Here is a 16,738-nt window from a genome sequence, read left to right as displayed (position 1 = left end):
TATTTCAGTATTTCGAAGAAACGGAATATCAAACGGAGTCCAAACGGAATGAAACCTTCGGGAACGTGATTTTCTCACCGAACGTGATCCAGGAGACTTGGACCCTACGCCAAGGCATCAGAGAGGCAGTCACGAGGGTGGGGGCGCCCCCCCCCCCCTTAGGGCGCGCCCCCTGCCTCGTGGGCCCCTCGGAGCTCCACCGACGTACTTTTTCCTCCTATATATACCTACGTACCCCCAAACGAACAGAGACGAAGCCAAAAACCTAATTCCACTGCCGCAACTTTCTGTATCCACGAGATCCCATCTTGGGGCCTGTTCCGGAGCTCCGCCGGAGAGGGCCGTCATCAGGGAGGGCTTCTACATCATCATAACCCCTCCGATGAGGTGTGAGTAGTTTACCTCAGACCTTCGGGTCCATAGTTAGTAGCTAGATGGCTTCTCCTCTCTTTTTAGATCTCAATACCAAGTTCTCCCCCTCTCTCATGGAGATCTATTCGATGCAATCTTCTTTTTGCGGTGTGTTTGTTGAGATCGATGAATTGTGGGTTTATGATCAAGTCTATCTATGAATAATATTTGAATCTTCTCTGAATTATTTTATGTATGATTGGTTATCTTTGCAAGTCTCTTTGAATTATCAGTTTGGTTTGGCCTACTAGATTGGTTTTTCTTGCGATGGGAGAAGTGCTTAGCTTTGGGTTCGATCTTGCGGTGTCCTTTCCCAGTGACAGAAGGGGCAGCAAGGCACATATTGCATAGTTGCCATCGAGAATAACAAGATGGGGTTTATTTCATATTGCATGAATTTATCTCTCTACATCATGTCATCTTGCTTAAAGCATTACTCTGTTTTTAACTTAATACTCTAGATGCATGCTGGATAGCGGTCGATGAGTGGAGTAATAGTAGTAGATGTAGAATCGTTTCGGTCTACTTGTCACGGACGTGATGCCTATATACATGACCATGCCTAGATATTCTCATAACTATGCTCAATTCTGTCAATTTCTCAACAGTAATTTGTTCATCCATCGTAGAATACTTATGCTCTTGAGAGAAGCCACTAGTGAAACCTATGGCCCCGGGTCTATTCTCATCATATCAATCTCCATCACTTTAATCTTGCTTTGTTTTTTACTTTGCCTTTTACTTTGCATCTCTATACCAAAAATACCAAAAATATTATATCTATCAGATATCACTCTCGTAAGTGACCGTGAAGGGATTGACAACCCCTAATCGCGTTGGTTGCGAGTAGCTATTGTTTTGTGCAGGTACGAGGGACTTGAGCGTGGCCTCCTACTGGATTGATACCTTGGTTCTCAAAAACTGAGGGAAATACTTACGCTACTCTGCTGCATCATCCTTTCCTCTTCGGGGAAATCCAACGCAAGCTTAAGAGGTAGCAAGAAGAATTTCTGGCGCCGTTTTCCGGGGAGTCTACGCAAAAAGTCAACATACCAAGTACCCATCACAATTACCTATCTCTCGCATTACATTAGTTGCCATTTGCCTCTCGTTTTCCTCTCCCCAACTTCACCCTTGCCGTTTTATTCGCCCTCTCTTTCCCAATCTCCTTATCCTTCTCCTTCTCTTTCTCCGTTTGCCTTTTTCTCGCTTGCCTTTTTGTTTGCTCGTGTGTTGGATTGCTTGTTTGTCGCGATGGCTCAACCGAGATTTGGTGATCTTCACCTTAAAAGGTTAGAGGAGATCGAAAACAATGTTAGGAAGTTTATGGTTTTGCAATTTGAGCATAATAATTTCTTTAGAAACGAGCTTAAGGAATAAAAAGGTTTTATGAGTTATATGAATAAAGAGCTTGATGATATGTCTAAAGAATTTGATGGTATAAGATCCCAAATTGCTCGTCTAGAAAATATGACTACTGAAATTTCGGATATGCAAGCCACCTTAGTCAATAAGATGGCCGCTAAATTGAATTCCTATGAAAATCAAGATGAAGTTCTAAAAGTTATTGATGTGTCTCCTATCAAATCTTTGTTTTGCAATATGAATCTTGATGAAACTGAATATGATCTTCCTTTACCTAGAAGGCGTTCTAAAAATTCGGAGTATTTAGATCTTTATGATGAAATTGATGAAAGTGGGATTGAAAGAAATAAATATCTAGATGTTGCTAAACCCACTATATTGGATTTCAAGGAATTTAATTATGAAAGTTTCTGTTTAATTGATTGTATTTCCTTGTTGCAATCCGTGCTAAATTCTCCACAAGCTTATAGTCAAAAGAAAGCCTTCACCGAACATATTGTTGATGCCTTGATGCAATCTTATGAAGAAAAACTTGAGTTGAAAGTTTCTATCCCTAGAAAACTCTATGATGAGTGGGAACCAACTATTAAAATTAAATAAAATCATGGGTTTTATGCTTTGTGTGATTTGGGTGCTAGTGTCTCCACTATCCCCAAAACTTTGTGTGATTTGCTAGATTTCCGCGATTTTGATGATTGCTCTCTAATCTTGCATCTTGCGATTCTACTATTAAGAAACCTATGGGAAGGATTAATGATGTTCTTATTGTTGCAAATAGGAATTATGTGCCCGTAGATTTCATTGTTCTTGATATAGATTGCAATCCTTCTTGCCCTATTATTCTTGGTAGACCATTCCTTAGAACGGTTGGTGCGATTATTGATATGAAGTAAGGGAATATTAGATTTCAATTTCCATTAAAAAAGGGCATGGAACACTTTCCAAGAAAGAAAATAAAATTTCCATATGAAACTATCATGAGAGCCACTTATGATTGCCTACCAAAGATGGCAATACCTAGATCTATCCTCGCTTTTATGCCTAGCTAGGGGCGTTAAACGATAGCGCTTGTTGGGAGGCAACCCAATTTTATTTTTATTCCTTGCTTTTTTTCTCCTGTTTAGTAATAAATAAATTATCTAGCCTCTGTTTTGGTTGTGTTTTTTTTGTTTAATTAGTGTTTGTGCCAAGTAGAACCGTTGGGAAGACTTGGGGAAAGTCTTGTTGAACTTGCTGTAAAAAACAGAAACTTTAGCGCTCACGAGAACTGCTGTCATTTCTATTTGGAAAGTGATATTAATTTAATTCTTTTTGAAGATGATTAATAGATAAATTCCTCACGTCCAGAAATTTATTTTATAATTTTTGGGGTTCCAGATCTTGCGCTAGCTACAGATTACTACAGACTGTTCTGTTTCTGACAGATTCTGTTTTTCGTGTGTTGTTTGCTTATTTTGATGAATCTATGGCTAGTAAAATAGTTTATAATCCATAGAGAAGTTGGAATACAGTAGGTTTAACACCAATATAAATAAATAATGATTTCATTACAGTACCTTGAATTGGTCTTTTGTTTTCCATCGCTAACGGAGCTCACTCAAAGGACACCTAAAAGCCAAAGCTTGGGGATGCCCCGGAAGGCATCCCCTCTTTCGTCTACTTCTATCGGTAACTTTACTTGGAGCTATATTTTTATTCACCACATGATATGTGTTTTGCTTGGAGCGTCTTGTATTATTTGTGTCTTTTTTTGTTAGTGTGCCACAATCATCCTTGCTGTACACACCTTTTGAGAGAGCCATACATGAATTAGAATTTGATAGAATACTCTATGTGCTTCACTTATATATTTTTGAGATAAGTAGTTTTGCTCTATGTGCTTCACTTATATCTTTTGAGCGTTATAATTTTGCTCTATGTGCTTCACTTAGATCTTTTAGAGCACGGTGGTGGATTTGTTTTAAAGAAACTATTGATCTCTCATGCTTCACTTAGATTATTTTGAGAGTCTTAACAGCATGGTAATTTGCTTAATAATAATATGATTGGTATTCAAGATTTGTGAAACTTTCTTTTGAGTGCATTGAATACTAAGAAAAGATTGAAGCATGATAATTGTTTTGAGATATGGAGGTGATAATTAGAGTCATGCTAGTTGAGTAATTGTGAATTTAAAGAATACTTGTGTCAAAGTTTGTGATTCCCGTAGCATGCACGTATGGTGAACCGTTATGCGATGAAGTCGGAGCATGATTTATTTATTGATTGTCTTCCTTGTGAGTGGCGGTCGGGGACGAGCGATGGTCTTTTCCTACCAATCTATCCCCCTAGGAGCATGCGCATAATACTTTGCTTTGATAACTTCCAGATTTTTGCAATAAGTATATGAGTTCGTCATGACTAGTGTTGAGTCCATGGATTATACGCACTTTTTCCCATCCTTCACCATTGCTAGCCTCTCTAATACCGCACACTTTTCGCCGGTATCATACACCCACCATATACCTCCCTCAAAATAGCCACCATACCTACCTATCATGGCATTTCCATAGCCATTCCGAGATATATTGCCATGCAACTTTCCACCGTTCCGTTTATTATGACACGCTCCATCATTGTCATATTGCTACCATGATCATGTAGTTGACATAGTATTTGTGGCAAAGCCACCGTTCATAATTCTTTCATACATGTCACTCTTGATTCATTGCATATCCCGGTACACCGCCGGAGGCATTCATATAGAGTCATATTTTGTTCTAAGTATCGAGTTGTAATTGTTGAGTTGTAAGAAAAATAAAAGTGTGATGATCATCATTTTTAGAACATTGTCCCAAGTGAGGAAAGGATGATGGAGACTATGATTCCCCCATAAGTCGGGATGAGACTCCGGACGAAAAATAAAAAATAAAATAAAAAAAGAGGCCATAAAAAAAGAGAAGGCCCGAATAAAAAAAATAAAAAATAAAAAAATGAGAGAAAAAGAGAGAAGGGACAATATTACTATCCTTTTACCACACTTGTGCTTCAAAGTAGCACCAAGATCTTCATGATAGAGAGTCTCTCGTTATGTCACTTTCATATACTAGTGGGAATTTTACATTATAGAACTTGGCTTGTATATTCCAATGATGGGCTTCCTCAAAATTGCCATAGGTCTTCGTGAGCAAGCGAGTTGGATGCACAACCACTTAGTTTCTTTTATTGAGCTTTCATATGCTTATAGCTCTAGTGCATCCGTTGCATGGCAATCCCTACTCACTCACATTGATATCTATTGATGGGCATCTCCATAGCCCGTTGATACGCCTAGTTGATGTGAGACTATCTTCCCCTCTTTTTGTCTTCTCCACAACCACCACTCTATTCCACATATAGTGTTATATCCATGGCTCACGCTCATGTATTGCGTGAAGATTGAAAAAGTTTGAAAAAGTTAGAGTATGAAACAATTGCTTGGCTTGTCATCGGGGTTGTGCATGATTTAAATACTTTGCGTAGTGAAGATAGAGCATAGCCAGACTATATGATTTTGTAGGGATAACTTTCTTTGGCCATGTTATTTTGAGAAGACATAATTGCTTTGTTAGTATGCTTGAAGTATTATTATTTTTATGTCAACATGAACTTTTGTCTTGAATCTTTCGAATCTGAATATTCATACCACAATTAAGAAGATTTGCATTGAAATTATACAAAGTAGCACTCCGCATCAAAAATTCTCTTTTTATCATTTACCTACTCGAGGACGAGCAGGAATTAAGGTTGGCGATGCCTGATACGTCTCCAACATATCTATAATTTTTGATTGCTCCATGCTATATTATCTACTGTTTTGGACTATATTGGGCTTTATTTTCCACTTTTATATTATTTTTGGGACTAACCTATTAACCGGAGGCCTAGCCCATAATTGCTATTTTTTTGCCTATTTCAGTGTTTCGAGGAAACGGAATATCAAACGGAGTCCAAACGGAATGAAACTTTCAAGAACGTGATTTTCTCACCGAACGTGATCTAGGAGACTTGGACCCTACGCCAAGGCATCAGAGAGGCGGTCACGAGGGTCGGGGCGCCCCCCCCCTAGGGCGCGCCCCCCTGCCTCATGGGCCCCTCAGAGCTCCACTGACGTACTTCTTCCTCCTATATATACCTACGTACCCCCAAACGGACAGAGACGGAGCCAAAAACCTAATTCCACCGCCGCAACTTTCTGCGTCCACGAGATCCCATCTTGGGGCCTGTTTCAGAGCTCCGTCGGAGAGGGCCGTCATCACAGAGGGCTTCTACATCATCATAGCCCCTCTGATGAAGTGTGAGTAGTTTACCTGAGACCTTCGGGTCCATAGTTAGTAGCTAGATGGCTTCTCCTCTCTTTTTGGATCTCAATACAAAGTTCTCCCCCTCTCTTGTGGAGATCTATTCGATGTAATCTTCTTTTTGCGGTGTGTTTGTTGAGACCGATGAATTGTGGGTTTATGATCAAGTCTATCTATGAATAAAATTTGAATCTTCTCTGAATTATTTTATGTACGATTGGTTATCTTTGCAAGTCTCTTCAAATTATCAGTTTGGTTTGGCCTACTAGATTGGTTTTTCTTGCCATGGGAGAAGTGCTTAGCTTTGGGTTCGATCTTGCGGTGTCCTTTTGTAAGTGCATCTAGTGCCACCCCTAGTTGGTTTTGGAGTATTGACGACAAACCTACTTGAGGGACTAATGTGTTTGTGAGAATTGCAGGATAACACAGGTAGAAGTCCCTCATTGATTCGGTTTTCCTACCAGAGATGACCTCTAAAAATGTATGAAGACATTGAAGTCAAAGGTGGTATATGAAGATATTCACATTTGAAGACTATGACAAGAGAAGACACCACATGAAGCCTATGGAGCTCGAAGACTTAGATCTTTCGTAGTTCTTTTTTTTCTTTTGTGTTGAGTCATAGGAACCACCGTACTGTTAAGTGGGGTCCAAGAGAACCAGTCAGACTGACTGAAGTGATGCCTAACCAAAAACATATGTCTTCGAGTGAAGACTATGAGAGCGAATCTTGTCCAGAGTCGGACAAGTCAGCTTTGCTTGTAGCCCAAGTAAAGTTGCCGTGTGAGTTTGAAATCTAACCGTTGGAACACGTGTCAGTTCCTTAGTGACCCAGGGTCATTTCGGACAAATCAGGTCGGGTTGCCAAGTGGCTATAAATAGCCCACCCCACACAACCATAAACGGTTGGCTGCTCAGATTGAGAGTACGGCTTTTGTCGTTTGAGAGCAACCCACCTCGAAGCCTTTCAGAGAGAATTCCTTGCGAGGATAAAGCCCTAACCACCCAGAGCCAGAGATAATTGGGCATCACTTAAGTCTTCTTGTCTGTGTGATCTGAAGACTTAGTACACTTGAGGACTGTGCATCCTCCAGCCGGTTAGGCGTCGCGTTTTGAGCATCCAAGGGACATTGTGGATTGCCGGTGAACGAAGTCTGTGAAGGTTTGGGAGACTACCTTGAAGACTTACCAGAGTGATTGGGCGAGGTCAGTGTGACCTTAGCTCAAGGGGAATACGGTGAGGACTGGGTGTCCTGAGCTGCGTGTTCAGGACTGGGTGTCCGGGACTGTGTGTCCTAAGGTTTAAATACCTAGCCGCCCCAACCAGACGTACAGTTGTCACAGCAACTGGAACTGGTCCAACAAATCATTGTCTTCAACGAGTCACTGGTTTCATCTTCCCTTCCCTTTACTTACTGTTGCTCCTTGTGAAGTCGTTGTATGTTTGCACTATCTTTTGTCTTCACTGAGTGACTACATGTTCTGTATGGCTTCATAATATCTTCCTACCAGATCCTTACTACATTGCTGCTATTAAGTCATTGTGCTTTCACTTCATTGAATACTTGACTATGGCTTGCCTAGTGTAGTCTACCTTCCGCTGCATGGTAATAGGTTTACTTCTATCGTGTGTCTTCATAACTTCCATGTTTTGAAGACTTTCATAAAAATCGCCTATTCACCCCCCCCTCTAGTCGATATAACGCACTTTCAATTGGTATCAGAGCTCAAGGTGTTCCCTTGTTCTGTGTGAGTCGGTTTAACCACCTGGAGTTTTAGCTATGTCGACTACAGGGATAATTAAAGTCTCTGATGCGTGCCCCATCTTCGATGGAACTGAATATCCCTACTGGAAGAATAAAATGCGCATGCATCTTGAAGCCATTGATGTCGACCTATGGTATGTCATCGAAAACAGCGTTCCCAAGGCTGGAGAAGGTGTCACAGCTGCTGATGTCAAGAAATTTGTTCAACTGGACTCTACTGCCAAGAATATCATCTGTGGTCACCTGACCAAAGGACGGTATGGCCGTGTGAGTGCTTTGAAGACATCTAAGCTGGTCTGGGACTGGCTCTCCAAGGTCAATGAAGGCAGCTCAACCCAGAGAGATCACAGAATCAGTGTCCTTCGCAACCGCTTCAAGCGAAATGACAATGAGAATGTCCAACACACTTTTGGCCGACTCACTGACATCACAAATGAGCTTCAAGCCCTCGGCGCTACTGAGATCACCAAACATGAAGTCGTCAAGACACTACTGAGATCACTTGATAGTTCGTTTGACATCCTAGCCCTGATGATTCAAGAACGTCCTGATTTCAAGACACTCGATCCATCTGACATACTTGAGAGGCTCAACACACCTGAGTTTCAGCTTTCTGAGAAAAGAGATATCTACGGTCCAAACTATGGGCGAACTCGTGCCTTGAAGGCAAAAGTTGTCTCCTCATCTGAAGAAGAATCTGACAGCAGTTCTGATGATCCTGAAGACATTGGAAGAGAACTTGCTATGCTTGTGAAGAAGTTCCAAAAATTCACCAAGAAGAAAGGCTTCAGAAAGTCTTCCCGATCAAGCTCAAGGAATGATGAAGCTTCTGCTCACGACTACAAGAAGAAAACATGTCACAAGTGCAAGAAACCTGGGCACTTCATCTCTGAGTGTCTACAGTGGGACAATGAGAACAAAAAGAAGAAGAAGAGCAAGGAATATGACTCTGACGACAAGAAGAAGAAGAAATACTCAAAGTCTTCGTCCAAGTCTTCTTCAAAGTCTTCATCACACAAGAAGAGCTCATCTGGCAAGGCACGTGCGTTTGTTGGCAAGGAAATGGACTCGGAGGAGGAGTCCGCTTCTGAGGAGGCGGAGGTGGAGTCTGAGGAGGAGTCCGATTCAGGCGTCGCAAGTCTGGCTACAGCATACGTTGCCAAGTCCATCTTCAATACTGAAGACAATGACCTCGTCACCGACACCGATGCAAATGACAAGGACTACTCCGCTTCTACCTACTGCTTCATGGCTCGCGGTGCCAAGGTAAACACACGCACTACTCACTATCAAACATCTAGTGACGATGACTCTGATTGTGATTCAAAACCCAGCAACAAAACACTTGCTAAAATTGCAACTGAACATCAGAAAGCTATGGAACTTATTCAAAAACTGTTAGACAGAAGCGATGATCTGTTAGGTGCTGAAATGACTCGATCTGAATCCTTAATTGAAGACATAAAAAATCTTCACGTTAAGTATCAGGAACTTGAAAGTCGTCATGAAACTCTCTCAACAACTCATGAAAAGCTTTCCTATGATTATCTTCAAAGGAAGCAAGATCTTGAGAAATTGAGAGCGGTTCATGAAGATCTTCAAAACGAAAACGAGTCACTTCACTCCAAACAGATCAGTCCCGCTCAGGAAGGATTTGAACCACCATGTATGAAATGCATTGAGCGTGATAATGCTACTTCTATTGCTGAATGTTCTACTGCTACTACTGTTGCAATATCTTCAACTGTTGATGTGGTAACTAACCCCTCTGCTGAGGATACCACTGCTATTGCTGATGAGAATGCTAGGTTGAAGACATTGCTTGAAACAGGGATGTACAAAAGTCTTAAAGGGCATCAGACACTATGTGATGTCCTCAAAAGGCAGATACTGAACTGAAACCCAAGGAAAGAGGGTGTTGGGTTCGTAAGGAAAATGAATGCTGACGGCTCTTACTGGAAACCTGAGCAGTACCCCAAAACCATGTGGGTTGCTGCAAAGGAACCTTCAGCAGATCCATCCAATCTATCTGGCTTCACTTGTGCTAACCCCATTTTCATTGATGAATCCTTTGATGCAAACTATATACTGTTTAAGGATCAGAATGGTGAAGTGTTTGCTAGGTACATTGGTACTAACTGCAGGAATGGACCGCCTATGAAGAAGATCTGGGTTCCGAAAAGGTATCTGGAGAATCTTCTTGTGAATGTCATCATGACACCTCCCGTGAAGAAGACAAACCTCAGACCAAAGGCTTCATACGGTCCAAAGGCTTCATACAGACAGAGGATTCACCTGATTCGCACTAACGCAAATGTTTTGCAGGGAAACCATACTCAGGCATATGAATATGAGAGCAGTTCATCAAACCGCCATGTTCATAAGACCAAGAACTATTCTGCTTATTCTTATGAGTACTATTGTTCGCCTGCAAGACTGTTTGCTAGGGCTCCAAAGCCAAAATTCTCAGATGCTGCACTTAGACTTATTGCTTCTCAGCCACCCTTGAAGATGTGGGTGGCTAAGAAAGCTTAACTCTCTTTTGCAGGGAAAGGTCTCCAGCAGAAAACCAAAATCGTCTGACGCCATTGCTGGGGACCTTAAACATCTTGTAGGGCGCAAGATCAAATGCCCGAATGGTCTTACTATGTACTTCGTTCCTGAATCGCTTGCTACTCTCCCTATTAGTCCTAATCTGGATCTAAGCTTTCATAACCCATTGGTTCGTCACATGTTTTTGCTTCACAATGCTCTTGGTGAAGCCTATCCCCCTAACTGCACTGTAGGGTACGACACCAACGTCTTCAGAATGGATTATTGATAGTGGGTGTACAAATCACATGACTGGCAAAAGAAGTCTTCTTATGGACTCAACCTTACGTCCATCCGACAAGAGCCACACCACATTTGCTGACACTGGTAAAAGTAAGGTATTGGGTCTAGGTAGAGTTGCAATCTCAAGGGATCAACACATGGACAAAGTCATGTTTGTTGAATCCCTTGGCTTCAACTTAATGTCTGTCTCAATGCTTTGCGATTTGAACATGATCGTAATATTTGGAAAATATCGTTGCCTTGTACTAATGGAATCTGACAAGTCTCTAGTGTTTGAAGGGTATCGAAAAGATGATCTATACGTAGTAGATTTCTCAGCAGGACCACAGCTTGCCGTATGTCTCCTAGCAAAAGCTTCAGAATGCTGGCTCTGGCATCGGAGGCTTGGGCATGCTGGCATGAGGAACCTCCACACCCTTGCGAAGAAGAAGCATGTCATAGGCATCGAGGGCGTCAAGTTCAAGAAAGACCACTTATGCGGTGCCTGTGAAGCATGGAAGATGACGAGGGCCAAACACCCTTCGAAGACAATCATGACCACTACTCGACCCTTTGAACTGCTTCACATGGATCTTTTCGGTCCCACTCATTACTAAACACTCACTACTACTGCATGCCTCTATGGCTTCGTTATTGTTGATGATTACTCTAGATACACTTGGGTGCACATAATCCTTTACAAGACTGAAGTGCAGGATGTCTTTAGACGCTTCGCCAATCGAGCTATGAACAATTATGGTGCCAAGATAAAGCACATCAGAAGTGATAATGGCACTGAATTCAAGAACACTGGCCTTGATACATATCTTGATACCTTGGGAATCACACATGAATTCTCAGCCCCGTACACGCCACAGCAGAATGGCGTCGTCGAACGCAAGAACAGAACACTCATTGAGATGGCCAGAACGATGCTAGATGAATACAAGACCCCAAGAAAATTCTGGCCTGAAGCCATTGATACTGCATGCCATACAATCAATCGTGTTTATCTTCACAAGCTTCTGAACAAGACATCTTATGAGCTCCTTACTGGCAAGAAGCCAAATGTCAGTTACTTCAGAGTATTTGGTGCAAGGTGCTGGATCAAGGACCCACATCACACCTCAAAGTTTGCACCAAAAGCACATGAGGGTTTTATGCTTGGATATGGAAAGGATTCGCACTCCTACAGAGTCTTCAATCTCTTTCATTACAAAGTGGTTGAAACAGTGGATGTGCGGTTCGATGAGACCAATGGTTCACAAAGAGAGCAACTGCCAAATGTGCTAGATGAAGTTCCATCCAGTGAATCAATCAAGCTAATGGGAACTGGAGAAATTATACCTTCTGAAGCTCATCCTGAAGAAGAACTTATCATCTCAGCACCTGATCAACATGAAGACAATGCTCAGCCTGAAGACATTCCTTCTAACAACGACAATGATCAGCAAGAGCAAAGTCTTCGCCCTGTACATCCTCGCGTTGCCAATGAAGTGCATATTGAAAGAATAATTGATAGCATCAATGCACCCGGTCCACTCACTCATTCAAGGGCAACTCAGCTGTTAAATTTCTATGGGCACTTCGCATTCGTCTCAATAACAGAACCCAAGAAAGTTGAAGAAGCCTTCATGGAACCTGAATGGATTCAAGCTATGCAAGAAGAGCTTCAACAGTTCGAGCTGAATAATGTATGGGAACAAGTTAAGCGTCCTGATCCACGGAAGCACAATATAATAGGCACCAAATGGATATACCGCAACAAGCAAGATGAGCATGGTCAAGTTGTCAGAAACAAAGCTCGTCTCGTTGCTCAAGGATATACTCAAGTGGAAGGCATTGACTTCGATGAAACATTTGCTCCTGTGGCTAGACTTGAAGCCATACGCATACTGCTGGCCTATGCAAATCATCACAACATACTTCTATATCAAATGGATGTGAAGAGTGCTTTTCTCAATGGCAAGATTGAAGAAGAAGTGTATGTTGCACAACCGCCTGGCTTTGAAGATCCAAAACATCCTGACATGGTATACAAGCTCAACAAGGCACTGTATGGCCTCAAACCAGCCCCTCGGGCCTGGTATGACACACTCAAATACTTCCTGAAGAGCAAAGGCTTCATACCTGGTTCCCTAGACCCCACTCTCTTCACGAAGACATATGATGGTCAACTATTTGTGTGCCAAATATATGTGGATGACATTATCTTCGGCTGCACCAATCAGAAGTATAGTGAAGAGTTTGTATATATGATGCAAGATCAATATCAGATGTCCATGATGGGAGAGCTGAAGTTCTTCCTCGGTCTTCAAATACGGCAACAACGCAACGGCATCTTCATATCTCAAGAGAAGTATCTCAAAGATTGCCTGAAGAAGTTCGGTATGCAAGACTACAAAGGCTTCACAACACCAATGCCAGCCAAACATCATCTGGGTCCCGACGACAATGGTAAAGAGTTCGATCAAAAGGTATACCGCTCCATGGTTGGTTCTTTACTTTATCTATGTGCATCTAGGCCAGATATTATGCTTAGTGTTTGCATGTGTGCTCGATTTCAAGCGGCACCAAAGGAGTCGCATCACTTAGCTGTGAAGCGAATTCTTTGATATCTGGCTCACACCCCAACTCTAGGATTATGGTATCCAAAGGGCTCAGAGTTTGATCTGGTTGGATTCTCGGATGCTGATTATGCTAGTGACAAAGTTGATCGAAAGTCTACATCAGGCACATGTCACTTTCTGGGACGATCACTTGTATGTTGGTCTTCAAAGAAGCAGAACTGTGTATCTCTCTCCACTGCTGAATCTGAATACATTGCTGCTGGATCTTGCTGCGCTCAGCTTCTGTGGATGAAGCAAACACTCAAGGACTATGGCATTCATCTGAAGCAAGTGCCACTTTACTGCGATAACGAAAGCGCCATCAAGATCGCCAACAACCCAGTTCAGCACTCGAAGACAAAGCACATTGAAATTCGTCATCACTTTCTCAGAGATCATGTTATGAAGGAAGATATTGATATCATACACGTCAACACTGAAGAGCAATTGGCAGATATCTTCACCAAGCCCTTGGATGAGAAGAGATTTTGCAAGTTACGGTGTGAGCTAAATATCCTGGAATCCACAAATGTCCTGTGATCAGGCACACATCCTAACCCTTATGCATATTGATGACTTAGATGTGCAACACACGAAGTAAAGTATATCTTCAATCAATGAAGACATACATTCTAAGTGTGAATACATTAATGTGGAATTTGACTTCGGAGCGCCACGATAATTGTGCGCCGTGTCTGGGTCTAATACTTCCTATACGGTGGGTAACGCCACCACCAAATGTTCTATTTTGAAGTGTTTCACTCATGACGTTACCTTGCAATGTCTTCACATTTGGTTTGGCTTCGATCTCAACATATCTTCATGATTATCTTCACTATGTTGATTATATAGATATATATATATATATATTAGTGTTCTGTCCTCTACAGCATTCACTTATAGCTATGTCTTCATTGTTGAATCTTTTGAACTAAGTGAATGTGATCGGACCCTAACCTCTCTATGCTTTCTATCTCAAATTCTATCTCTCCAAATCATATGCATTCTATTGAAACTGTCGAATGTCTTCTATGCGTCCTTGTCATCAGAAGATACAGAGACAACCATTAAGTCCGTTTTCAATGCTCATTCCTCCACTTGAAACCCGGAGAAGTAGGAACGACCACCCGACAATCAAGGCGTGCATGGGACGTGGAACAAACCCCAAAATTCCGCATAATGGCCACGTGGCCCTCAGATGCGAATCACCAGGGGCACCTGTGTAATAGTGCAGTGCCGCCCATGTACCTATAAATACACACTTCACAGCGGTCATTATCTCTTCTTCCACTCTCGCACGAACCCTAGCGCCACCGCTAACCCTCGACGACGCCAGCGACGAAGCGCTTCGCTGCCGCAACCTCTCCGACGCCGTCTTGACGCCGACCGCGGACATCGTCCTCTCCGCCGTCGTCGTAGGTGTCCTCCGTCGCCAAGTTAGGGCACGGAAGATCGAACTGCTCGGCCTCATCTTCCACTTCGTCTAGCAGTTCTTAGTGTGTTAAATAAAACTTCCTTTTTACAGCACCGTTGATCCTATGGATTTGTCACTTTCTACCACAAGAAGTTTCTATTCACACAAGTTAGATCTCTCTCATACTGCATCTCATAACATGCCTAGTATATTCACTTATGCTTCACAAAGTAGTTAGATTCCTCACTTGTACTGATCTGTGGATTCGTACAAATCTGGAACCAACTCCTTATCTATGAGTGAATGTCTTCGCAAAATGAGGTCAATGTCTTCTAAACTGATTTATCTTCAAAATCTTCTGAGAATGCATATGACCTCTTCCCCTTCCCTCGCACCTTAATGCTGTCACAGGTACATGTCTGTGGGAGAATCCTTTGCTCTCATAGTCTGCATTCATTTGCAGAATTCTTACAGCATCACATTAATTCTCCCGAAGCCAGTTCCTGTTGGTCCAGCAAGCGAAAACCTTTGAAGCCCTTGAACGTGTTGAAGCCTTTCAAGTTAAAGTTTATGGCTTCAAAGAAAGCAGCAAGGAAGGGTGGCAGAAAGCGTCATGGAGAAACATCCAGAGATCTGCCAGATGAACTCTCAGAACTGTACAAGACAGATCCTGAAGAGGATTACAATCAGCGCAAGACCCGAATCCAATGGATTCGAAGATATTGGGCAGAACAATGGTTCAAATACCGATTTGTAACCCAAGAATATCCTGAGAAAAATGCAATCAAGAGACCGTGGGGAGACATCCAATACAAGAATCTTCTACCCAGGTCCAAAGATGAAGCCATTGCTCAAGGCTTCTATCCCTGCATGGTCCGTGGGCCACAGCCAGCTGATGCACACCCATCGTCACTACTATGGTGTCGTGACGACAATCTGTTCAAGCGCAACTTCCAGTTTGCCCAGAACTCAGCGAAGCAGAACAAGAAGACTTTGGGATTAGACTTCAACCCTGGTCCCTCAGCACCAAGGGCAGATGGCACATGAGATGCAGAACCCAATGTCATCGGTCCTTTCTCCAACCTTGAAGGCCTCATCACCCGCATCTTAGTTCAAGGGACTGCAGTGAATGAGCCTGCAGCAGACGCTGAATCAGAAGAAGCTCCTGCAGCGCCGAAGACAAAGAAGATGAAGAAGCCTAAAGCTTCAAAGCCTGCCCCCTCACCAAAAATCTCAAGGGCGCAGCCACTGGCAACTGCACCTCCTGAAGACAGTGCGCAGTTCGAAGACTTGTCTCGCATCTCCAAGCCCCAGAAAGTCAAGATGCCTCTGCCTCACACCGGACAAGAGCTAACTGCTGCTGCCATTCTGCGCAATGACGACATTGGTCTGTCAAGTGATGAAGATCTAGCAGATGACGCTCTTGAGCAACTCATCAAGAGCAAAGAAGAAGCAGAAATCTTCAATGATCTGCCTCTCTTTGATGTGACCACCATCCACAACTTCATTGACGAGTGGTTTGACACGCCAAACATCAGCTTTGAAGATCTGCAGCTACCAATTGGCCTTTGAAGATCCTTCCAAGGCGCCATTGCTTCAGAACTTGCTATTGCCCAGCGCATTATTGAACTGAAGCAAAAGATTGACTATGAAAAGGCTCAGTTCAAGAAGCATATGGCCAAGCTCAGCGTGCAGGAAGTGAAGAACTTCAAGAGTATGATGGACGAGCTCAAGGAAGCCTTTGTAAAGAAACGTGCAGAAGCTTAGGGTTCGCGTGAGCGCATGAAGACTCTGGCTGACAGATGTGTGCAAGCCTATAATGAGGTTGAGAAGCGCAAGGCCCTTGGGCGTCCTGGCATCGACCCCAGGATGGCCGCAAAGAAGAAGAAGAAGAAGCCTGCTACGGCTGAACCTGACGCACCAAGGCAGGAAGCAGTTCCTATTGTCTTCCCAACTAAAATGACTGGCTCGAAGCCAAAAAGCCGGTCAACAGCTTCAGAGCTCAAGAAGACGAGGACTGCTGAGGCTGAAGCTAGGAAG

Source organism: Triticum urartu, chromosome 1A (genome assembly GCF_056163025.1).
Source record: "Triticum urartu cultivar PI428250 chromosome 1A, HENAU_Tu73, whole genome shotgun sequence".
Taxonomy (NCBI): Eukaryota; Viridiplantae; Streptophyta; class Magnoliopsida; order Poales; family Poaceae; genus Triticum; species Triticum urartu.
The sequence above is the reverse complement of the archived record's forward strand: the minus strand, read 5'-3'. Positions refer to the sequence as shown.